The sequence below is a fragment of the Leptonychotes weddellii genome, chromosome 2, assembly GCF_054177405.1.
Source record: "Leptonychotes weddellii isolate Sample4059 chromosome 2, ASM5417740v2, whole genome shotgun sequence".
Taxonomy (NCBI): Eukaryota; Metazoa; Chordata; class Mammalia; order Carnivora; family Phocidae; genus Leptonychotes; species Leptonychotes weddellii.
This window is the reverse complement of record NC_138370.1, coordinates 120601027-120627287: the sequence shown is the minus strand read 5'-3', so window position 1 is coordinate 120627287 and position 26261 is coordinate 120601027. Positions and strand designations below refer to the sequence as shown.

Sequence of the window (26261 nt, the reverse complement as noted above, 5' to 3'; positions counted from 1 at the left end):
GAAACTAAAATCTTTAAAGAATGGGGGGCAAGTGAGCTGAGGGTCTGCAAATGCATCGGGAAGGATAAGAGTGAGATATTCTGTTGGCATAAGCTTCAAAGCAGGAGATTTCAGGGAGGAGGGAGAAACCATAGTCTAGAACTATCCATAAGAAGCAAAGAGGACACCTACCATATCTCTATAGTCATGGTGCTAAGGGCTGAAGGAAACAATGCTCTGAAGAAAGGAGAAATCTAAGTTTCAGTCAGAGTTAGTGGGGGAAAGGAAGAATAAGAGGAAAAGAATATAGGCAAATATTTAGATATAAAGAAGAAAATATTTGAGACATCAAGGCTCAACTAACTTACCTTGTTTCTCACTCAGGAAAAGCAAGCCATAAACTACTGATTACAAATATAAACCCTCAGAACAAACAAACCCTTTGTTCCCTAAAGATTTCATTTCCTTCTTAAGTCCCCTTTGACTTCTGCTTTTTCTTGAGCAAGCTTGGCATTCCCTCACCTTAGTACTTTTGTATGTGGTCACACCCTAGATCTTGCCAATACCAAGGAATGCACCCCTCTGCTATCTCAGTTTTAAACATGTCACTTTCTGTTCACCATTTCTATATTTCCAGTCTCCATCTGTAATATTTCCAACTCCTATAGTCTTTCATTTCCACTGTAATCTATAGTTTATTGCTTTACCAGGTTTTTATTTCTCATTCTTGTATCTACTTCCCTCTTTAATATTTACTGACAAATTACTAAAATTACCCCATCATATGTAGTCTCAGTTATCTTGCCCACTCTCCCTTCATGGTAGTTACCATGGTGCCTACCAGGAGGTACACTCTCACTCCAAATGTCTGTGACATCCACTACCTTACTGTTTCAAAGCTTTGCCCAGAACGAGTTTCAGTGAAGCCTATCTTGACCACTTTGTTTCCTCCTCTTACTATTCAAATTGGCACTCCAATTCTCTTATTCTAATGTATTTTTCCATTGTATTTATCATCTAATATGCTAAAATTTTTACTTATTTATTAAATTATCATTTATTGTCTCTCTCCCCACTTCCTCCAGAGACTGAAATCACTATAAAGGCAGAGAACTTTGTTGTTTTGTTCACTACTATATCTAGTCCTTAAAGCATTACCTTGTCACCTCTCAATAAATAATTGTTTAATGAATGAATTGAGGCAAAATATGGCAGTAAAAGTCTTATGGATCAGGTTGCATTGGAAGTGGTGTTATTTTAAGGGTTCTTTCAAAAAGGCAAGATTTACTTATTTATTTGAGAGAGAGAGAGAGAGAGAGCGTGAGAGCACATGGGAGGAGGGACAGAGGGAGAGAATCTTCAAGCAGACTCCCTGCTGGCTTGGGGCTTGATCTCACAACCCATGAGATCATTCCTGAACCAAAACCAAGAGTTAGATGCTTAACCAACTGAGCCACCAGGCACCCCAAGGGTTCTTCACATATATGCCAAGATATGAGGAGAAGGCAAAGGGATATTTAAGTGAAAAGCAGATAATGCCAAGAAATACTGAGCTACTGAGCTAAAGGGAAGAGATAAAGGCACAAATATAGATAAACAGTGAGATCGGGATCAAGTGAGGTTCGAGGTTAATGGACCATTCGAGAAATCTGTCTGCCAACCATGGACATGTGGGGGGAGGATTTTTTCTTTTCTTTTATTCTTTTCTTTTCTTTTCTTTTATTATTTTATCTTTACCAGGTGTGGGACATTGTGAAGACTGCTTTGGAAAGTTACTGCACATCTTACTGTGTGGTTTTACTACATTAAGCGATTTGGAACCCCATTATAAATATTTTAGTACCAGGAATGGGATGACTTACAAAGATACCAACTGGTTAGGCCAGGCCAATTTTTTTTTAACCCCTATTAAATCTTTGAATAAAATACAGTACATAGTTTAGGTATATTGACACATTTATCATAAATTAATAACAATAACTTTAGGACCACTAATTTTTTTGGAATGGCTATAGTTTAATAGGAGTGTTAGTCAATGAATTAAAAAGTAGAAATACTGGATGCCTGGGTGGCTCAGTCAGTTAAGCATCTGCCTTTGGCTCAGGTTATGATCCCAGGGTCCTGGGATAGAGTCCCGCATTGGTCTCCCTGCTCAGCGGGGAGCCTGCTTCTCCCTCTGCCTGCCACTCCCCCTGCTTGTGTGTGCTCTCTCTCTCTCTGACAAATAAATAAATAAAATCTTTTTTAAATAAGTAGAAATACTGAATCCAATGTTATCATTAACTTTCATTAATAACTGAGATGTGTTCTCACAGAGAAAAAGCAATAGTAATAGCCTAAAGAAGGGGATGCAACAGTGGGTGATGCATTGCAGGCATTGTTGGAAGAATTTGCAGATCTTTATTTCCTTTTATAAGAACATCATTCTTTTATTTGTAGAGAAATTTAAAAATCATGACATGACTTGACCTTTGCAGAAGTTCTAGAGGAGAAAAACAAGACTCGGTAAGGTATAATTAATTGTTCAACCCGACTAGAAAATGGTAGCCTCAGGATTTTTATCCAGGCCAACTGAGGTTAGCCTGTACTCCTTCCACTATGTCTAGAACACGAAGCATATGTAGTAGGTGCCATGCCACATTTAGGTCTAAATGGAGTTCCCTGGAAGGATGTGGATCAGGAGCTAGTAAAATTAAATAAAGCATGGACTAATACAGTTGGGTAATAGTAAGATGAGTCAACATTTTTCCAAAGAAGACACTTAGATGGCCAACAGGGGGTGGATGAAATGGGTGAGAGAGTCAAAAAATACAAACATCCAGTTACAAAATTAAATCATGGGGATCTAATGTATAGCATGGCAACTATGGTTAATAATACTGTATTGCATATTTGAAAGTTGCTAAAAGAGTAAACCTTAAAAGTCCTCTTTACAAGATAAAGAATTTTTTTTTGTAACTATGTATGGTGATGGATGTTAACTAGACTTATTGTGGTGGTCATTTCTTAATAGATACAAATATCAAACCATCATTGTACACCTGAAACTAATATAATGTTGTATGTCAATTACACTTCAGTAAAAAAAAAAGGTAAGAAAAAAAAAGATAAGTCAAAGTACCAGATTTATTCCAGGGGATGAAAGTGATCTATGTTTGAAATGAATAATCCTAATCTTAGACTTTTTTGAATAGATAGTTACCTCTTTGGTATCTTTTTCTTTTTATGCCTTTGTCTCCAGAGAGCTGGAAAGAATGCTGTCATTTTCCAGTCTTACCTTTCTCTGTATCATTGGGGAGTTCTTTATCTTCTAGCCTCTGGTGGGTCCCTACAGAGGTGCCTAAGTTCCCAGAATATTTGACTGGGGGCACAGGAGAGTAGGGGCTATGCAGCTTCTTCTTTACAAGATTCTTTAACTCCCCTTTCTTAGGTTGAAAATAATAACATCACTTCATCATTCTTTCCTTCTTCCTCAGAATTTGGACATTTTCTCCCTTCCTAGAAATGCCAAGGATTTATACTCACAGGCCCTGAAACTGAGATTTTCATCTTTGCCTATTTATTTATAACATGCTTAGACATTTACTATAGCATCTTGTTAACTAGTGTATGAGAAGAATATATGTAGAAAAGCATAAACATTTTTATTTGGAGCTTCCAATTTTGTCAAAGAGAATATTTTTAACCATTCTGTTATATGTGTATATAGATGTTATATATAATTTTATAGCCAACAAGTTCAATTAAGTAAGATTATCTAAGTATTAATGATAAAGTTCTCTCTCTTCTTTTCTTTGTGTGGGCTTCCAAAGTTATGCAGTGTTACCTCCCATGCTTTAAATTTTGCAAACAGCACTGTTCATCTCACAGAATTAGTGAAAGTCTTTCCAGATGTGGATTTGATTAATAGAAGCTTACTAACTGTGGCTAATTACTGATAATGATAGTATCACAAGGCAACTTCCTCACCAAAGTCACCTTGGTCTTTTCTGGTTGCTAGAATGGAAAGAACCCCCCACATGTACCCCCCTCCCTCAATCAAAATGAAAACAGAGTAATAATTAAACTTTGATATGGTCGCTAATTAATATAGGTGTGTAATACTAGCCTTTTAGTGTAACACAAATTGTCATTTAGAGTATGTGAGAACTTCAGCCCTTCGGGATCTGGTTTTACAACGTGGATAGATGAGTCTTGCAGAACTAGTGTTTGAATATGAGGACTGGGGTCATGATCTATCACTTTTGATTCCACTGAAAATTAAATTTCCATTTTAATTGCTTCTACCACCCAGAAACAAAGGAACAGAGCCAGTGTGATATGAATAGAAGTCAAAATGTGTCTTTCCATTTCCTATTCATTTCATACAGAGGTGAGGCCCTCTAGTATGATTGATTTTCCTCAATGGCTTCTCTCTTCCAAAGCTCATGTAGTAGGCCATATGCTGTTTCTCAAGAAAGTGACATTAAAATTGAAATACACTAAAGATGTGAAAATGGACAATCAACAATCAATTGAATAACAACTTGGAGATCCCCTTATTAATATTTTAGAAAAATGGGCAGCAAAGAAATGTAGACTGAGACAAGGAGATTAAAAAGAGTGAGCTAATCCCACATTACCACCTGTACTGAGTTTTTGGACAATACACTGCTTCTCTCATGCAGCAGAAATCAATGTGCATGTGTAAGAGTCCATCTGTCAAATTGTATTTTGACTAAGTGGACAAATAATAAAGCATTACAAATTATAGTTGGCCTATTCTTATTTGTCTGTTTGGATCATTCTAATCACTCTAAGAAAGGTCCTGTATTATAAGAATGTGAGAACTAAGGTTCAGGGTTCTTCTAATACCCTAGAGTAGAAAAGGGAATGGCTGTCTGCAGAACAACTAGAAGAGTAAGATGGAGAGAAGTCCTGAAAGAGTGAGCACCTTGCAACAAATAGAGCTGATCTGAAAAATATAAATAAATAAAAACAAAACAAAACACCCATAGATCCCATATTCTTGACCATCTTGTGATGATACCTTTTCCTTTTAAGGACATTCTGATTGTTAAGAAGCAAAGATAATCATGTCAATATTTTGAAATAAAATGATTTGGTTTGGACATATCCTATGCTGTCTGTTGCTATTCACATAGCTCATAAGATCTATTTAGTTTATTTTGGTAAAATGATCTTGTATTTTGCAGACTTGAATGTGAGGTGGGGTGGAGGAGGTTCTGAGAAGGCAGGGAGAAAAAAGAATGATTTTGGTTTATCAAAGTGATAAGCAGTAAGGGTAGAACCAATGAATTGGGCAAAGAGGGAATAAGAGTGATGTTCCACGTACTTCATACTTCCTTCTTGTAAAACCAACAGCAATCATGCTGATATTCATAAATGTTCATGTTAGTTTGCAGTTATATAAAATTGTTAGTGAGCCTTCACAAAATTCAAAACATTGTATTATGAGGTTAAAATGTACGTTGTAGAGTGTAATCCATGTAATTTATGCTGTAACAGCCTGAAAGTACAATATAAGGCACAGTTCCTTTTGTACATACGTGATCATGGCATTACTCCGCTTCAAGCATAATTGCCAGAACTTAGATTGTCAGCATACTCTCAGTTCTTCGAGAGAGAGGTATAAATAATTCCCAAGGGGCTTATTCATGGGAACTCTTATTCCTGGCTTCTCTTGCCTTGCTGACATGTTACTATGGTGCTGTCTCTCCTCCAGTCAACTTTTCAGAAATTTCCACTATTGGGTACAACATTTCTTTACTTACCACCATTAAATAAGAGTCAGGGATGATGAATTTGAAGTATAACACAGAGAAATTTTCATCACCTATTGAAAGTGGCCACATTTACAACAACTTTTCTCTGCTGGGGAAATATCCTTGATACTCCAAGAATACGTCACTATGGTCCCACAATACACTTTTCAGAGTTTGGATTGCTTATTTCTAACTAGCTGCTATAAGTAGCATGCCAGCACAATGCATGACTCACCAACAATTCCACTCCAGGTTGCATTGCATGGAGCCTTGTCTTGTTCCTTTCCAGAGTCCGTGACCTTTCTGTGGTACTTCTGTCTGAGCATTGCACCTTGGAAAGACCTGCTCACAGAACACATTCCACCATGCAATAACATCCTATTATTTATGGAGACAGAGCAGGCTAAATTTAGATTTCGAAGAGAAATAGTTCTTTAAAACAGAGGTTATAAACTGTTGGTTCATGGACCATATCCACTCTGTAGAAATAGTTTATTTAACTCATATAATGTTTTATAAAAATTTGAATTACTTACCAACATTTAAACAATTGGTATTTCATATAAATATCTAGAATATTAGCTTCTTTTGAAAAATTAAAACATATAACCCTAAAGTTATATTTCTGCAGGATCATAATCTATTGAGGCAGAGTAAAATGTACCCCTCTAACATGAACATGAACTCTTGGGTTACTCCAGGCACTACCTGGCCCACTTCACTCATTTACTCATCCACCTGTCCTCTGAAGGCATTTGAGATACAAACCCTGCTCCAAAATCTGCAATGGTGTAAGTACACTTAAATATATCCGATTTGTACTGTTATTGAGAATACTACACTTCTTGATCTGGAATGGTACATTTTGGTTACTTCAAAATTAGTACTTCTAGGTCTTCTCAAAAAAATAAGGGCAAGAACTTGAATTCACATTTAACAGTTTATGATAAGGTTTTTTTCTCCTAAAATGTAATTTGCTCTGAAGTTAAATTCCAGTCTCCATCCTCAAAGTTTATAACTCTTTATAAATTTTATTTTATTTTTATTTATTTATTTTTAAAGATTTTATTTATTTATTTGAGAGAGAGAGAATGAGAGAGAGCACATGAGAGTGGGGAGGGTCAGAGGGAGAAGCAGACTGCCTGACGAGCAGGGAGCCCGATGCGGGACTCAATCCCGGGACTCCAGGATCATGACCTGAGCCGAAGGCAGTCGCTTAACCAACTGAGCCACCCAGGCGGCCCGTCTCTTTATAAATTTTAAAAGGCATTTTCCCCAGTGTTAACAAATCTCAAGCTTCAGTCTTCAATAAAGTAACAATGTAACCCATTAGAAGATTAAACACACATTTACTTGAAATGTGATGAGGAAGACAGGCCTGTGTGTGCCATATTGTCACTGATCAGGACAAGTGGAAATTGGAACAAACCATAGAACAGCCTGTATTGTGGTACATAAATGGGCTGACTTTAAACAAAGGAAACTTTGAAGCAACAGTACAAGGAGCATCAATTTAATTCAATTTCAGCCTCAAAAATAAGATGTGCTATGTATACTGAAATGATGGATCTATATCAAGTTTGTAGACACGGGTATTGATATCCCCATCCCCTCTTTCTTCTGGTTCTTCTGGGGCAGCCAGAATTCATTGAAAAAAAGTATGTAAGAACATTCAAAATGTTCATTTTCAGTGATGTTTCATCATTTTCATCATTTAAAATTTATTCATTTATTTACTCAGTTACACATTCATTCATGCATTCAACAAATATCTATTAAGCCCTCATCTGAGTTAGTTATTAACCCTACAAAGGTAATCTTACCTCCAGGACTCAATTTTTTCCATTTAGAGGACCTCCTATCCTAAAAACGTAATACTTCAATATAATAATTGTTTAAAGCTAGTGGAGGAGGGAGCTATAGAAAAACCTAAATCTGGATGATTAGTTATGGGTCATAGTATTTACAGTGATAATTTGAAACATGAGCGTGAACTTTCCAATCCGACAATAGTTTGGGAGTCGGGGGTGGTGGTGAGAGGGTTTCCAAGCATAAGAAAATGGCAAAGCAAGGAGACCCCCCACAAAGCGTAGCTGGTTCTAAGGACCACACTCAGTTTTGCAGTTTAATGTACAAAGAAAGTAGAGAAAATGAGGCTAGACAAGAGTGTGCTAAAATGTTCAATAAAACTTAACATTGGGCTGAGGGAAGGTTGTGTAAATTTCATTCAATTCCATGCAGCTTTCCCTTTTTCACTAGTTGGAATTGCCTGCAAACAAAAACTTTCCAAATAAAGGTCCTCCTAGACAGGCAGGTTACTTTAATGTACAGACAGCGTCCGTTACTTTATGAAAAATTAATCTGTTACATGTTAAAAAGAGTTGGCTTTCCTCAATTGGTTAGGATGCCGTCTTGCTTAGAGAACTCTAGGTTGTAGGGCAAAAGTGTCAGTACAACCCAGGTCAAATGATTACCAATCCCAAATTAACTGCAGCTGAGCTAATGAGGTTGCACTAGCTTTGTAGTGGACTAGACAGGAATTCAGAAGTAAGCTGATAATAGAGAAAAATTGGAGTCCATTTAGAAAATCTCGGAAAAGAGTTTAGAGCAGTGCTTTTCAAACTTTTCTGTGCCTATGAATTGCCTGGGAGTTTGTTAATACTGCATAGTTTGACAAGTAGGTTGGTGTTTAGTATTACGAACTTCTAACAAACTCCTAGGTGATGTTGATACTGTTGGTCCTTGGTCCATACTCTCTGTAAGAAGGGTAGAATGTTTCCTGACCAGAAATCCTTCTTTGTTCCATAGGATTAAGAGAAACAAGAATTCTTAGAAAAACTCCACTATATCAGTGCCATGTTTCCCTATGGAATCATGCTTCATCTACTTATAATAATGAGAGAGAAGCATACTTAAGTCTTTAGGAGTAAATCACATTTTCCAAATCAGCTTCTGGATACTTAAGTTTATACCTAAAGCCAAATAATTTGCACATATAGGATGAGCAACCAGGGGACTGTCCTGTTTTGAGCACTGAATGTCCCATGCCCAAAAAACCTCTTAATCTTGGCCACACTGATGGTTGGTCCACATTCAGAAAGCACATATTGCATTATGAGAATTGATATGGTCTGTTCAGTCACCTTATTATCTATGAAAACATCATTTAAAAAAATTAAAATGCCTTATTTGGAAATAACTTATTTTGTAATTTGGAGGATGAAAGAAAGAAAATTAATCTCTTTTATGACAATGTGACCTAAAACTTACTTGCTGAGATAAGCTGTTAACTCTGTGACTTTTCTTGCTCTTTTGGTTTTTAAAAACTTGGGCTAAAGAGAAAATATTGAATTTAGTACAGAAAGTGGACTCTAGTTTTGACTCTTTAATCTATTTATCTTTGCTTTACTTTGTCTACCTCCTGAGTTTCCCACATTGTTTTCTGATATATTATTATAATTACTCAAAATATTAATGGAACAGAATATCTTCTTTAAAGTTATGAATGCAATCAATTTTGAGTCTTTAATTGTAATTTTTTTTCCATAAAATTCTTTTAATTTAGCCTAATATAATGGCACATCAACCAGTAATAGGTACATTAAATTGAATCATGGCGCTCATATACACATTTTATGACACAATCAAATATCCTAATGCATTAATTCATATCAATCAGTTAATAAAATCAAATAGGAAACATTTCTCTATTGCTGCTAATTGTACTTATTTCATTTACTAGATGAGAAATCTAAAGGATTTCAACAACTTGACTTTCAGGACTTTTCTGCTTAGATGTCTGGGATTTGACTATTACTCTAGGTTTTACTAAGTTGATTGGTTGGTGGATAATCTAAGAACATGCCTAAATTCCACATTTTGCTTTAGGTTTTCTTGAAATGAAACCATTCTTGCCAATTTAGTAACACATGAAATGATACCAGTATTGTGACCAATCTGACGGAAAAACTGGTAGTGACTCCCCAGAGGTACCTTAAAACTTGTCTATCATTGTCACACTATTATAAGTCATTACTTTGAGTGCACTAAGTGGTAACCCAGAGCCCTGAAAAAGTTAAAAATGAATGGTCAAAGCAGATTATTTGATCAATTAACCAGTAAACACATTTGGTGTTACTATTTTTAACCTGGAACCACAGTAGATATTGTTAGAGATGCTAGTATATACAACCTGTATTACCTTACCTCAAAGAGTCAAAAAGCATTTAGACGGCACAACTAATATACCTGAAACAATTTAAAGACAATTAAGTACTCACCTACAAAGAACTATAAGCTCAGCAGGATTTTATGTTCCATGTGTGGTGCTTTTCCTCCCTACTTTTTCTTTTCTTTTTTTTTTTTTGAAAACCTACTGTGTGTTTAGTGCTAAGCCAAGTACATTATATTCTGCTTTGGTCAGAGACCTGGTTCAAACTAGCTTAAGGCAATTTGGGAATTTGTTGGAAGAAAACTGGATATTGAAGGAACAGTTGACTAAATATACAACAGGAAGAACAAAGATTCAGCTGGTTCTTAGGAACAATAAAATCAGGGGCCTGAATGCCATCAAGACCTCTCTCTCTCTCTTCTCTGTGTGCCAGTTCTATTTTGTCCTCCTGCAGACCAACTTCCTCCATATGGTGGGAACATGGCGGCTGACAGATCTTAGCTTCACATGTCATGGGTACCACACCAGATGCTACTGTCTTTTCCTATTTGAATAAAAAACATTACAAAAAAGAACTCAAACTGGCCTGGCAGGCAGGTAGCTCCCATACTCATACTGATAAAATATGGTGAAGTTACATGAGTCATATATGAGTATGACACTACCCAGCAGAATTATAATATGGGGTGGAAGAAGCATAGTTCTCAAAAAAGGGAATACTATTCCTAAAGAAAGAAAAGGTCTGGACAGTTATAACAGAGAAGTCCACCACCCACATAATTCTTACATAAAACATAAAAAAAAGTAAAATATTTTTACTTTATTACAAAGTTATTATTTCTATTTTATACACTGGAAAAGTGGTCATACTCTTTCATCTACACATTATGCTTATGCTATACAATAAGGTACGCATCTTGTAATGTTATTAGTTTGGCTTTATCTTTGTTGCTATTGGAACTATGAGCCCCCCCCCCCCAAGATGGCCAACTTCTCACATCCACTGATTAACATATGTAGACCCTTGCCTCACCTGAATTCCAAAACCTACCTGTTTTCCATTTGGTCCTTACTCTGGATTTTAGCTTCGAAGTTTCCCTCGGATATCTTGCTAAACCACATGTACCTATTCTATATAAAATATTCCTCTCTCCCAAATTGTCATCTCAGATTGGGTTCCCCACACGTAGCTGTGCAGGCTGTCAACTGCCCAACTCCTGGGAGTGCCATTCTCCCAATGAATGGAGCCTCCTGGAATTTTGTAATGCAAAGGCCCTATATAAGATCTGTACATCATTCTAACCATTTCTGCTTGGTCCAACTTCTGGTGTTGTTCTTTCCAGCCCACTCCATTCTCTAGTTTCCTCCCCTTCATTTTCCAGGCTACCTACTTCCAAAGGTGAGTTTTTTTCTGGTCCTCCTCAGAATGATATCTTATACAATGAGGTAATTAAATATAAAGACATAATGGGTTTCTTGTCCAGTATACTATGAAGTCAGAAAGCCAAAATGGTAGCCTCCAATACAACCTTCCCAATTATTCAAATGCACCATCTAATTGCAGCCACCTGGTTAACCTGGCATCTCTTCCGTGCCTTTGGACAACCATGGCTCAGCTGTGTAGACCATGTGTTATCACTCAGGGCTTCCCATAAATTCTGTCCCCAAGCTCCAGCTAAGGGACTAGTGAATTATTGTGTGTGTGGAAGAGCCTAGCCTATACACATTAATGACTGTAATGACATTTAGAAATGGGTCATTTTTCCCTTTCTCAATAAAGATAGGCTTTGTGGATTTAAATCACTAATGCTCGTTGGTTTTCTCCCCCCCTCAGCATTATGTTACCATAAAAATATTGAAGTGTAACAAATGGTTTGCTTATCTATCATTACTAATGAAATAGTTGGAAACAGCTTAGAAACAGTTTTCTGCTTTTATTTAGCTGAAAAAAAATACCAGTTTCTATGGCTTCCTTTTTATGCAGATGAAGATGCTACTCTCTTTGCAGACATTATTATGGAGGGATATCATTGATCATGTCCTCAGGGTAATAAATAATTGCTCTACTAACGTATTGCTCTGAAAGAAACTGACATGAAGTAGTTTCAAATTAACCACTGCTAATTGCATGCATTGTTTCATACTTATTACTGCAATCTGATTAACGTGCTACTGAATAGAACTGGCAGGAAAGGTTCTTTCTCCTTTATTTTAACTTGTTTTAGTTACAAACTTGACTAAATGTAGAATTGACATTGACTCAGGGGTTTATAAATCTAGTGCTGAGGTAAAAAAGACCACTGTGGGATTATGGGCTTGACCACTGCCAGAATTTTTTTCTTTTCATGAGTTTATATTTGGAAAACGGAAGGTTTTAGATTTATAATAGAAAAAAAGTGTCCTTTATTATATTCATAATATATTTTAGATTTAAAAGCTATAAATTTCTGATATCATGAAATTCAGTAATATATTTAACATAAAAAAGAAGTTCCTATTCACAATTTAAAATGGAGTTTGTTTGTAGGAATAAAAACCTAAATAAATTTGGGCCTTGTAACTAAATTTGCTATAAATTTCTAAATAACTATAAAAGAAATTTAAGAAATTGCCAAATGTTTGTTATTATAATCATTATTCCCAGTTATCTTCCCAAATTATTGGGATAATATGAAAGTGCAAATAAAGTAATGTTTATGAATGTGAGTTAATCAGTTACCCCAATGAGCATTTTTATCATGGCTATCCTGTTGCTCTGTCCTAAATTCAAAGGCAAGTTATATACTGATAATGATGTTTCAACGAAAGTTTCAAAACTCTGTTTTATGCACCTTTATTTTACAAACACTTAAACGGTATTCTCAATGCACCAGATACAGATATTATTCTATGTTCTTTATGATTACTAATATAATCTTAAATATGACCCCCCCCCCAGGGAATAGATACTATTAATATCCTTATATTAAAAGATGGGGAAGCTGAGGCACAAAATGGCTAAGTTACTTTCTCAACATTAGAGATTTAATATATGTTGCAACTAGGATTCAACTCCAAGGAGTCTGGCTCTAGAAGCCACGTACTTTACTGATATACTATACTGCTTTAGCATATGGCCCTGGAACATTTGAACATCATGTCAATTGATAAGAAACACTGTATTTTTGTGAAGGATGGCACTGAAACTGATTCTTATGTTGTCATACTTGACAATGTTGGCTTGAGCTCTGATTTAGAACTGATACTGTTGTCCATTTGTAGACAGCTGATTACCTATGGACTCCTGGCCTTTCCCTGAGTCCTTGTGCCTATCCTCTGTTCTATGGCCCAGCGTTTACTCAGCATACTCAACCCTAGAAGTCTATCTACAGTCAGTGGTATGCTGCAGCCTCTCGTACTAGCTTGGATTGTGCACACTCTTTCCAGCTCTCAGTTTAATGGCTTCACATTGGTAACTTGAAATCAGTTGTGGTAGACATATTTACACCATGGAAAGCAAACACCTTCTCCCCCATTCCTTGCCCCACCATTTGGAGATCTGGTTTATTTCCACAACACTGCCAGCAACCTACTACCATTATGTCCCAGTATGAGCATATTCCAAAACATTGAGGGTTTTATACATCTTTACTTCATGCTCTCATACTGAATTATGAAATCAACATCCATGAGAATGAACCCATCATGGACCCCAAGGAAAGCCCAAAAATAACAAAATCTCACCAGTGGCACTGTAAGTGGGTGCTTTTATATAAGGGACAAAACTATATGGCACACGTGCTCTCCCTTACATGCCTCATTTATGGCAGACATTACTAATCGATCATGACAAGACAGCCTGGCTCCAGCCCCAGAATCCTCCTCAACCTAATGCTTTAGCATCTAGAGAGCTATTGCCAACCATTCAGATTCTGTAAGAGATGATATTATTTACCACCCTTTTAAAATCAGAAATTCTTATTCCTCCTTATATTTCCACTCAGTATAATTTATAACTCTTCTCTAAGTCATAGAAAGATTTTAAAAATGATGACTACAAAGGGAAACTTAAGCTCTTCAGAAAATTTAAATATTTACCACTAGAGATCTAGCTGCTACACTTGCTGATGTAATCAATTATATAATACTCTACAAAGTATTTTGACATTTATATTTTTACTAAAGACTTCATATTCATGGACTGATATTTACCCATGATTCAATAATAATATATATACTTATCCCCTGGTAGTCAATGGAAATGTATGTGTTCTTTGTTAGCTTAAATCAACCCAATCTTAATATTCTTCATCTTGATCAAAAGAACTTTGTCTTGTCACATGTATCAAAATTTTACATTAAAAATTTTCTGAAGTTAGAAAACTCTAAATTAAATATTGCCTATTTTCTCCTTATCCTCCTCTTTTCCATCTCAAGATCAAATTTTTAGAAAAAAAAAAACAACCTTAACTTTTTATTTAAAAAAGAAAATGGCAGGCATATATGATACATTGTTTCTAGGTAGGTGATTTCTAGAGCTTGAGTAGTTGTGAAGTGGGAAAAGGTGATTTACCTGTCAATACAGTGAAAACCATCTGTAAGTGATGAGATAAGTCACCTATATCTAATATGAACAAACTTACTTAATATCTACAAATACAGAGAAGACCGTTAATGATCTCCAGAAATTACTGTCCAGACACGTGAAAATCGCATATGCATTTGCAAAACTCTGCAACAATATGAGAGTGTGTATAACTGCAAAATGTGATTTACAACGGTAACTGTTCAAAGAAAGCAGAGAGAGTGCAAAGTAAGTGGAGAAAGTGTTCAGGACCAAGATCCTAAAGTATGAGTGATAATGAGATGAATGAGGAGAAGTGTGAATAAAGGGAAGGTTGAGAGGACTAGCATGAGCAGAGGCTCAGAGGAAGGTCTGGAAATGCCTTACAGAGTGGACAGCATACTTCAGAACACAGATATCTGCAGTGGGGAGTCATGGTCGTGAAGAGTGGGTGACTTTGAATGCCAGACAAAGGGGTTGGGCTTTGTTTAGAATGATGTTTGAGACTGGCCTCATCTCAGTCTATGAAGCCATTGTATTTGCACCTCATGTTTTGTAGGCAGAAGTCTAATATTCTGGATGTGAGCCCTTGCTATGTGAGGGTAAGCAGCTTATCTAATGTAACTGGAGCTGTGAAACAACATGGGATTCTGGAATTAGAGAGAGCTGGGTTTGAATTCTGAGACTGACACCTACTAACGGATGATTTTTACATGTTGCTTAGCCTCTCTGGACTTTAGTTTCTCCATGAGGATAATATTGCATAGCTGCTGAGGTTGGGGAGGGGACATGGTTATAATTGAACATGTTTCTTCCTTCCACTCCAATTTTATAACCAATTGAGAGAGGAAGACAAGATTGGGAGAGGAGCTCAAATTACCAGCTTTGCTGGCAGTAGCTTTGGATTATGAAACACGGTTCAGACCTGTGGCATAGACAGGCTTCCTTGTCCTGAACTGAAGTGGCGATGTATTCAGCAGTTACTATCTGAGACCTGACTGACTTCTATCATGCCTATGTGAGACAGACATCTTCTGGATATGACCAGAAATATTTAGGTGATGAGATGAGGCATTTCAAGGGTTTGACTTCGGCGAAGAGTAAATGGGATAGAGGGCAAGAGGCAGCCTGTTACTATCAAAATGGCCCCATTTTAAACCCCATGATGGAGTGGCTAATGGAAATATGTGATACCAAAAGAAGCAAGTGAAATGATCACAGAGGTAAACAGCCTAGTGGGGGCATACAGGGAGGGAGGAACAATCAATTCTATCCTGAATGAAATGAGGGCGGAAAAAGTTTCACAGGCCTGGTGGTTTAAGAAGTTAGAAAAAACACAGGCCCTTTCCCTTCTATCTCTTAAGAGCATCCAAATGAATTCTTGGATTTGGCTGCTGAGCAAATATCTGAGTAATAACCTAGGATCAGCTGGATATAAGTGGGTTCCACCAGTGGTCCATGCAAACTAATGTTTTCGAGCTTCTGTTGGGCCACTACAACAAACAATCAGCAAGATGTTTACACAGTTGATTCTGTTGGCAGCCCAGCTAGTTTTTAACTATATCATGAAAACTGGCCTGGGGGTACAGCCTGAGATTATTCCAGCCCTGCTTTGCACAGCCAGGAATTCCCTTCCTGTTACAAATTTCTGCCCCAGTGGGGTTTTCATAGATTTGGCATTTTCATTATGGATCAGTGAGTCAGCTAGCCCACAGGCCAAGGAGAGAGAAAAAAAAAAAACCCTCCCAAATAAAAGTCAACCCAGTTAGGATGTCTTCATCAATTTTTCAACAGGAGAAAAATACAGCTGGGTTCAGTGACTTCTATCAAAAGGAAACAGAACTAGTTGGGATTTTTTTTTTTTTTTTTTTGTACTCTCAAGTTTTGGAGGGCATAATAAAGACAGGGCCTCAGCAGCATCACTTAGAAGATTTAGTTCGTTATTTTGCAGAGCTTGGGTAGTGACACTTCTGCAAAATGCACCAGCACATGAGCAAACAGAGAGATGTGTGAATTCAGGAAAGCAGCCAAATGCACATCAGAGCTGAGGAATGTCACAGTGAAATGAAGGAAACTTGTAAACACCTATCAGTATTTTTAGGTAGAGAATGTTCTAACATATTGCCAGTGGGTGTTGCCTATGCCTTCATTTCCCTAAGCTTTAAAATCAACTGATATTAAAGGTGATTTGAAAACAATGAAAAATGACAGCTTCATTAATCTAGCCGGTGTGTGTGTGTGTGTGTGTGTGTGTGTGTGTGTGTGTGTGCGTCCGCGCGCGCATGCGCACAGGGTGTGACTGCTACATGTGCAGACTGTGCATTTGTAATGCGGGTCTTGTACAGACGAGGGAGCCCTCTACTGCTTAGAAACTGTACTAGATGTAAACTGTAGAGGGTTGCTTTCCGCTCCTTGCTTGTGAATCCTCCAAAAAGCCAGACATTTGGCTGATTTCATTTACAAATCATAAAAGGAGTTGTTCTTTTTTAAGGAACCGTAGATTCCAGCTATCATATGCATGCAAGTACATGTAATTCTTCCTATTTAAGGTAAAATCCTTCCATTTATTTAAAAAGTCTATCTACTTCCACTCTTCAACCCTTTAATATAAAGGTGCTACGGCTATAACATAATTAAACCACAAAGTTCCCCATGACTATAATGAAAACCTGTGACAGGAATCACAAAAGTTTTTGTCTAATACTTTGGTTTCTCATATATTATTTTTCCCTGATGGATGTATTTTTTTTTTATTCCATACGTTTTTCTCAGACAGAGAAAAAAAGACAATTTTAGGGTTGACAAATTCATATGAGCATATTTAAATAAGCTATATTTTAATATGCATATTTAAATAAGCTGTACTCAGTTTAGCCTCTATATACTAAGACTTGGAGTATTTTTGTGTTTAGATCACTTTTTTGTGTGTGTTTAGATACTTGATTTTTAACAAAATAATTACAGTTCAACCCTTCAACCATTTAAATCAGTGGAAGAAAACAAAATATAATCAGAAATACCTTTCAGTTATTTTCAACATGGCTAGCCTAATAGTATTATGGGATAGCCTTCCTTATCCCCATGTGATTACTAGATTTTTTTATTGTTAGAGTGCTAATCGTCTGCCCCTTAACAAAGAATTGACACTTTTCTTGGAAATTGGCTTGAAATTTCATTTGCTTTTTTTTATGAACTGAAAAAGAAGCCCATATGAAATCAAGATTTTTTTTCTTAGACGTAAACTCTCAGCTTGGCACTGTGTGTTGTTAAAGAGCCACATCTGGAGTTAACATGGCAAGATAACTGAGTAAGACGTGAGAGTGATGTAGCTTTAGCATCTGTCACCTTTTGACCACCAGCATTGATTTTGCTTCCATGCCAATGCCCCCTTCCTCTCCCATCGATCCATCATTCCTTCAGCGGTTCCAACATTAAATAGCCTCCACCTTTCTTTCACTGAGCCTAAAATATTAAAAGATAAACCAGGTAAATCTAAGATAGTCAATTTACCCTGCTAATAACAGCCACTATTTATGGACTGCCTGCCATATGCCAGTCCTTTTTCAAAAAATAACCCAAGCTGCACTAGAACCTGCAAGGCAAATGTCATTATGCCAGTTTGCCAGTTGGTATTCTTTTATTTGCAAATGACAAACCTTATTCAAACAAAGTTAAGCAGAAGAAGGGAACTTCATTAGAAAGGCACTGGGGGATGTCTTATGGAATCCAAAGATCAGGTAGTACTGCTTGTATAGGTTCATTTTAACTTCACTATGGTTTTTAAGAAATCACATTCTTTACTTCTGGGTATTAAACTATAATGAGTTCAGATACTCTGTTAATTTCTGACCTTGACATTGATTTTCTTTAAGATAGAAAAAAAATTTTTTAAAGATTTTTTATTTATTTGAGAGAGGGAGAGAAAGAGAGAGAGAGAGAGAGCGCATGCATGAGCAGGGGGGAGGGGCAGAGGGAGAGGGAGAAGCAGGCTTCCAACCGAGCAGGGAGCCAGATGTGGGACTGGATCCCCTGACCCTGGGATCATGACCCGAGCCGAAGGCAGACGCTCAACCGACTGAGCCAACCAGAAGCCTTGAAAAAAAATGTTGATGGCCTTTTTCTCATATTTTGCACATACCTGAATATTTCACGTTCCATATATCTGAATAAAAATTAATGTCAGTTTGATTTATAAACCAGCTAAATAATTTTCATAAACCTGCTATATAGTTTGCAATGCTTTCAAACTAAAGGAGTGCACGATAGTCACCTCTACCAAGTGCTGTGGATTTTCACATTTGGTTTCTATTTGTCACTTGTCTGATTGCTCAGCAAAGCACTGGCCGTGCTCCCTGGCACCCTCAGCCCCTTCCCCATGTGGCTGAGGGGTAGTCCGCGCAGTGACTAGGGGAATGGCCACATTAAGTAGGATTGGCAGAGGCTACTTTCATTTACAAATCAGAGGCTACTGTGCTGTCCTCAGAGTCGAAGCGTATCTCCACCTTGCTGATGGAGCACATGGTGACTCTGAATCTAAATGCTTCTGACCTTGTTGATTTTGCCACCTTCCTGGAATCTACCTTTCTATCTAACTTGTTTACTGGACTCTGCTTTGGGATTCCACTCCAGGCTCCCACCCCATGTGGGAATCCCATGTACACCAAGTCTGACCAGTGCAAGGTATTTTGCTCGGTAAGGTGGTTCTGCGTTCACTTATGACAAAGACTTACTTTAGTTAGATGGCTCTTCTATAGTCAGATGAAGACAAGATCCTGTTGAACAATTTTGGGGATGTGGGCGCGTTCACATAACCCTTAGAGTGCAACCACAGACATGGTGCGTATGCATGGTACCCCTTGGAGTTGTGCAATTCCCTAGAACAAGAAGAAAACTGCTGTTTACTTGAGTTTATCAAATACTGGGGATAGATCAGGCAGAGTCTGTGCCCTGTTCAATGATCAGATTGATGATCATTCAATGATCAAATAGATACATAAAATTTGGGCACAGATATAAAATTTGCACAGGCAGAGGGAATTTAATCAAGTCTGAAAAAGAAAGGATTGCATGTTACTTCTTGGAAGGCATCATTTAGTATGCTACATTTCCAATGAGTTAATTTAACTGTCTGAGGAAAAAATTCCATGGGATATTATGCCCATGTACACTCACCAAAAGAACAGTCTTATTTTAATTTAGAAGCTGTTACTCCTCCTCATATATAACCACTAGGTGAGCAAACAGATTCTTTCCTATGTGCAGTTGTCTACTGAATAAAAATAGACAGTTACTCTGTATTTTTTGAGTACTTTATGTCTTGTGGTAAGACAGAGTTTTAATGTCTTCTCTTTGTTCTTCGTAATGGCACTGTTTTGCAATACTTTTCAAAATGCAAGATTCTCCAGACCTCATAGCTGACTACCCTGAAAGCACACTATCTCAGGGGTTCACTGGACTGAAAATGTAGTTCTGGCTCAAGAGCACAGTCAGCACAGGGACAAAATGCTTCCTGTCCAGGAAAGTGCTGCGCTGAGCCATTCGCCTGCGCATGTCACAGTGTTGGTCACCCTCCCCGTCTAGGAGTGATAAGAGCACATTTTCATCATGCAGCAGTTTGGTCTCAGCAAGGCTCTGTTGGAAAAAGCCCATCTATTGCTTCTGGGTAGCTCTTAGACATTTTTTTAAACATTTGAAGCTCTACTTCATTTCCTGGACATGGGGTCCCTTGAAAACCTGATGCCTCTTGAAATTTAAATATACAAAAAATAAACTTATAATGTGATACCCGGGGAGGTTTACAATTAATTAAGGTAATATTTATAAGTAATATAGCTCAGTGCCTGGAACATAGGAAGCACTCAGTAAACATTATCATATTGTCCAAATTTGTCTAGGTTTAAGATTCACGTGAGATTCTATCAACTATTCTTAAATTATACAGAGTCTATATCAGTGTTCAATAAGTTTGACCACTCTGAATGTCAGCATAGATAACATAATTGGCATGAAAATTTAAAATCCAAAGCAGTTATGAGTAACTGTGAACTTGGTCATCTACATTATTCAACCATGTCCATCTTCAGGGTACTTTGTGAGGATTTGGACTCAGGGTCCCACGATTTGGAGTCATGAACCTGGATTTAATCCCACTTCTAGCATTTAATAGCTATATGCCACAAAGTGAGTCACAATTGCTGCACGGTCCTGATTCTCTACCTTTTCCTGATCTACTCTTTCTCGACAAGGACTCTCCAAAGCCATTTCACATGCAGAAAGCAGAACAAAGGTTAAAAACATGGAATTTAGTGTCTGATGGATCTCGTTGGGTTCCATTTCTAACACCCACTAGCTATGTGACCTTGGAAAAGATCCCAAGCATAACACTCAGTGTCTGCATCTGGAAACTGAAAATAAAATTAGTATTAACTCCTTAGTTGTTTGTGAAGATTAGACAGCTTTAGGAAAGAGATGTGCAGAGCACGGTGCTTGCAACATGCTAAGTTTTGAAAAGTTCTAACTAGTATTACCTTTATTATTATTTTTTCAGTTTCCTCATTTCTAAGAATGAAATAATTAGGCCAGTTTGCCTATGCTATGGGTTGTTTTGGGTATCAAATGAGGCAACATGGCATATAAAACTATGTATCTATAAAAGATCTTATAAATTATTTTGGGGGGCAGAAAAATACTTGGAAAACACTGTCAAATGTTAAGGCTCAGAAAATGTCTTGTCAGAAGACCTGTTCATTGCAATCTGTTAATGATAAAACTGCATTGTTCTAGACCAACGGTGAATTTAGTTAAAGTGAAACTTCTTGGTGTCAGAGATGTGAAATAGTGATTCCAGTTCAATTTCCCTTTTTCACTTCTAGGTGGGACGTTGTATTTTGTTGTTCTTGTTATTGTCCGGATAGGAAGGCTGCAGTTTCTGAATATCTCATCTCCTTTAAGATTCTCTGGAAATTAAAAATGCATGATTATTAAACTAGTGGTAAATATTGAAACCTGTATACCTAGAGATGTGATGTTTCTTCATAAACAGATTTACATGTTCTTTATATTCCCCTAAGCATATTGCCAGCTTTTTATTCTCAAATTTATAACCTGAGGTCTGGACACTCTGAAGAATTGTTTAACACTGTATTATAATTCTTGAATAGTTTAGGGAAGTTTTTTGAAGATATTTTCATAAGGTTACTGTGTAGATGATTCTCTTTCCTTTGAAAACTGTTAGAACTGTTGGTGCAAATGCAAAACAATATCATGATTTTTTTTAAAGATTTTATTTATTTATTTGACAGAGAGAGACACAGCGAGAGAAGGAACACAAGAAGGGGAAGTGGGAGAGGGAGAAGCAGGCTTCCCGCTGAGCAGGGAGTCCGATGCGGGGCTTGATCCCAGGACCCTGGGATCATGACCTGAGCCGAAGGCAGACGCTTAACGACTGAGCCACCCAGGGGCCCCTATCATGATATTTTAATATAGGTTCCTATTGAGACTCATCTGAAAATGTTTAGTACAAGTGATTGAAATGATACTCAAATTCAGGCTTTTTTTTTTTTTTCTGTCATACTGGTCAGTTGAATTGAATCTAGATTGGAAAATTCAACAAATAACAAATGCACACAAAAAGGGACACAAGTAAGCCAGATGTAATGGCTGATATTAAAATTAGCATTCTTTCATCTCTTGTCTGACCCTTAAATGGAATATTTCCTAAGAATCTATCCTTAATTATCTTCTCTTTTCAATAATGTGTTCTGAGAGAGATGGTGTCCAATCCTTTTACTTTAAGTTCTATTCTTACTGCCAGTGACTTTCCATTTTTCACCTTTCTTCAAGTTCATATCTATATTTCCAAATGTCCACAGAAAATTCTACTAAGGTGTCCTATATGACCATAATTGAACTATCTTCCCCACTCTTTTCTGTATATCTCTCCTATATTATTAAATGCCATATCACCCACCTAAACCTCCAGAGTAAAAACCTAAGATTATCAGCTTTTCTTTTTCACCTATATCCACATCTCAGCATCTGACAGTATTATCTCTACTATTATCCAAATCACTGTTTTAGTCCAGTTTCTCCCCATTCCTTTTGTATTGCATGTTATTTCTGTCTCTCCTCTCCCTCTCCTCCAATATAACCAAATTTGTCAAAGTCGGGTTTCTAAAATAGGCATCTACTCATGTTCCACACTTAAAAATCCTTCAGTGGATCCCTATCACCCTGTTAAAATCCAAATCCTTATGTGCCAAGCATGAGCTTTCATAATCAAGCTTCATTCTATCTTTACAAACATGGGCTTACAATCATCCTTGTGGCCATTTTTATTCTATGTGATGCATTTTATTCAGTGTTTCCTTCTTACTTTCGGTATTAAGTCGACAAATTCTCACTGATTCTCTAATAATCCGTCCAAATAGTTCTGTGAAGTGTTTCTTAACACTTCTTTTCCCCATTTCCCTCTGGAGTTGTAGAGTGTCCACAGCCCTGTTGTGTGACCTTGTTGGGTACATGTGTTTATAATTGTAACTGTTCCTTTAAAGTTGTCTCTGCTACTAAATTGGCTGTAAGCTCTTTGAGGACTTTTAGCCACTTATGACTTGGAATTCCTGTACTTAGCTGATCACATATTAAATGTCTTTATCTGTTTTGAATGGACGAAAGAATAAATGAATGAATGAATGAATGGGAGATGAATCAGGCCATCGACCTCAGGCTAGAAGATGAATCCTCTTCTATAGTTCACTGTATCTATACCTTGAATATAAACTTTTTTTGAGTGTTAGAGAGTATGAAAACTAAGTCAAACATTTCTTGTCTAAAGTGAGTGTTTCTTCACAAATTGCTTCTCCATGTGGTCATTACTCCATTTAACACACCAGTCAAATGTGTTCTGATTCACACACCAGTCAAATGTAGTCAGGCTCATTGTTTTTGTAGTTGGCAAGAATAGAGTTTAAATTTTCTCCTCAGAATAGTATTTTACATCCAGGAATTATGATCTCTGGGAATAAAGTTTCTTACATCATTTAGGGTTGATTTTCTATCATATAAATGTTGGCTGAGTTTGGTTTCCAAGTATGGGACTCGTATTCAAAGCCAGAGGGAACACTCGGTTCAAACTATAAAATAAGTAAATGATTATAGAGGGATGATTACCAGTGTAGTGTGTGTGTAGTGTGCATCCTAACGGTCCACTTCTATTAACATATTAACAGGGCTCATAAAAATATCCTGTACAGCATCTTTTTTGCTTTTTTGGACCAAATAGAATTTCATTGTCTCTGTCTGAAAATTATGTGAAGTTCTTTTGCACTGGAATACAGGATGGGATAAATCAGTTTGGGTTACCGTTACTTAGTTACTTCTCAGAATTCCCCTATCCCCAAAATATTCAATTCAGGCCCAGAGCTATTGCTCCTGGTGCTTGACTATAAGATTATGTACATATCACAAAGACAAAGAGATGTTACCCACAAGGCTTTAAAAACATGGATTCTCAATTTTAACACCTGTCAGAAGTATTAGCACTTATCACATTGTACTTTGCTATTTAAATAAAACACTTATGTCTGTGTCCATATAAGACAAATGTGACTTGACCCAGAAAACTATTCCTCCTGGAAAATATGCGTAATATCTGCCCAAAAGGCCCTTGGATATTTTGTTGTGACAAGACTTATTTCTCCTCTTGGGCAAGATTTGAAACCAGAGCCATGAGCATTTACACTGGTCAATAATTCTCAGACACTTATTTGGATAAGACACAGAGAATTACCTTCAGCCTCAGCCCATTTCCATTTGGCTAATTTTCCTGCACCTGTTAAAATTGTTCTGCCTGCTGAATGACCTCCCTACTCTCCAAATATCTTGTCTCCGGCTGCAGAATCATGACTCTGTGCATGACTAAAACATCGATTTGTCTTGCCAGAGTGCTTGGCTTTATTTTTCAGTGCACTTGATGCACTTGATGAAGAAGTCATGAACTAGACTAAATGCCTAGACTTTAAAGATATTATGTTATAGATGGGCTTTGCTCTGAGAAAACAAAACTCTGAGTCTCTAGTATAACTTTATTTTATTCTTTGAATGGTTGCTATAACACAAATGAGTTCAGCCACAAATAACAGAAAATCTGACTAAGAGTGGTTTAAAAAGAGGAAGTTTTCTTTTTCTTGCACAATCAGAAATCTAGGGGTAGGCAGTGCAGACTGGTACAACAGGGACCCAGAGTCTTTTACTACTAAATTATCCTAGCATATTGTCTTTTGTCCTCATACTTTTCAGATCATGGTCACCAGATGGCTATTGCCCTTCCAGGCTTCCTGTCCCTGTGCTACTGGCATGAAGGAGAAAAGGAAAAGGAAAAGGGCAAAATGTCTTTCTCCTACTGTAGCTTTGGGTTTTTGATTAGCAAGAGAGAATCTCCCCTGAGACTTCTGCCTACATCTCATTGGTCTGAACTGGGGTACACAGCCATCCCTAGCTTTAAGGGATCTTGAGAAATTTAGTAGTTTTTACTCTCGAAGTCAGGATCTGTTAGTAAGAAAGACTGGGCTAATGCATTTTGGATGAGCACCTAGTAGTGTCTCCTCCAGATGCCTGATATGCCAGTCTCCCATTAGCAGATCTTCAGGTTTACTCTCCACCCTTCTTCACTCTGCTCTCTATTCTAGGGACTGATCTTTATGACTACATTCAATACGTCGTTGTTCTTTTCTTATGACGGGTTCCCTAGACGCACACCCTAAGATGGGGATTGGAGTACACACGATGCATCAAGAGGGTGCTCTCAGGACAAACCAGTGGGGCTGTGAGGGAGGCAGATAGTAAATGGGAAAGAACTACAGAAGAATGTGGTTTCAAGTGAACTGTAGCTTTGGAATGATCCCATGGGGAGCTCTGGAATATAAATTGTAACACAGAGCTTTTCCAACCTGAGGCAGTGGAGTGGAGGTTTTCATAGCAACCTCCTCATCAGTCACAGAGGATGTGTAACTCACAGGCAACTCCAGGTAACGTACCTCAATCACCCGATGATAGTCCTCTTGAGAAGGTTGTGGGTGAAAGCCTTTAACAGAAGGACCCGCAGCAACTGGGGAATCACACACCAACCAAATCCTTGGGAGGGGTTTCAATGCTCTGGGTTGCAACTAACAGCTTCTATGTGGGCGTTCTGATTTCCCTTGGGTTTGGGCAGTGGGAGCCAGAGCAGGTGATCGGCAAGAATTGGAAGAGAGTGAGGTCCAGGCGTTTATTCCCTTGTCTCCCTGCCTGCTGATTTCTTCATGAGAATTCTCAGATATATAAGGGAATGTTAATTCAAGACTTAAAGCAATTAGAATCCATTTAGAAAAGTTATGAGGTACATTGGAAGAATTAAGCTAAAAAGCAAAAAATCCTCAAATAAAAAGTGAATCATGGACTTCCATAGACAATAAAATTAATTTTGAATTTGTTCTATTTACAGTTAATGGACACAAAAAACCCAGATATTTCAATTTTAAAAAGGATTTATTTTTTTAATTTAGAAAAAAAGTGTTTTCCCTAAATTTTAAAAAACTACAAATAAAATATGCAACAAGAATGACAGTCCTGGGGGCGCCTGGGTGGCTCAGTTGGTTAAGCGACTGCCTTCGGCTCAGGTCATGATCCTGGAGTCCCGGGATCGAGTCCCGCATCGGGCTCCCTGCTCGGCAGGGAGTCTGCTTCTCCCTCTGACCCTCCTCCCTCTCATGCTCTCTGTCTCTCATTCTCTCTGTCTCAAATAAATAAATAAAATCTTTAAAAAAAA

The 26261-nt window shown here is 37.4% G+C and overlaps 1 long non-coding RNA gene across 6 annotated transcripts in view; it reads left to right on the top strand.

The window, feature by feature from the left end:
- LOC115944227 (uncharacterized) overlaps positions 1–26261 on the top strand; it is a 111191-nt gene that overhangs the window by 23996 nt on the left and 60934 nt on the right. The window lies entirely within an intron of this gene.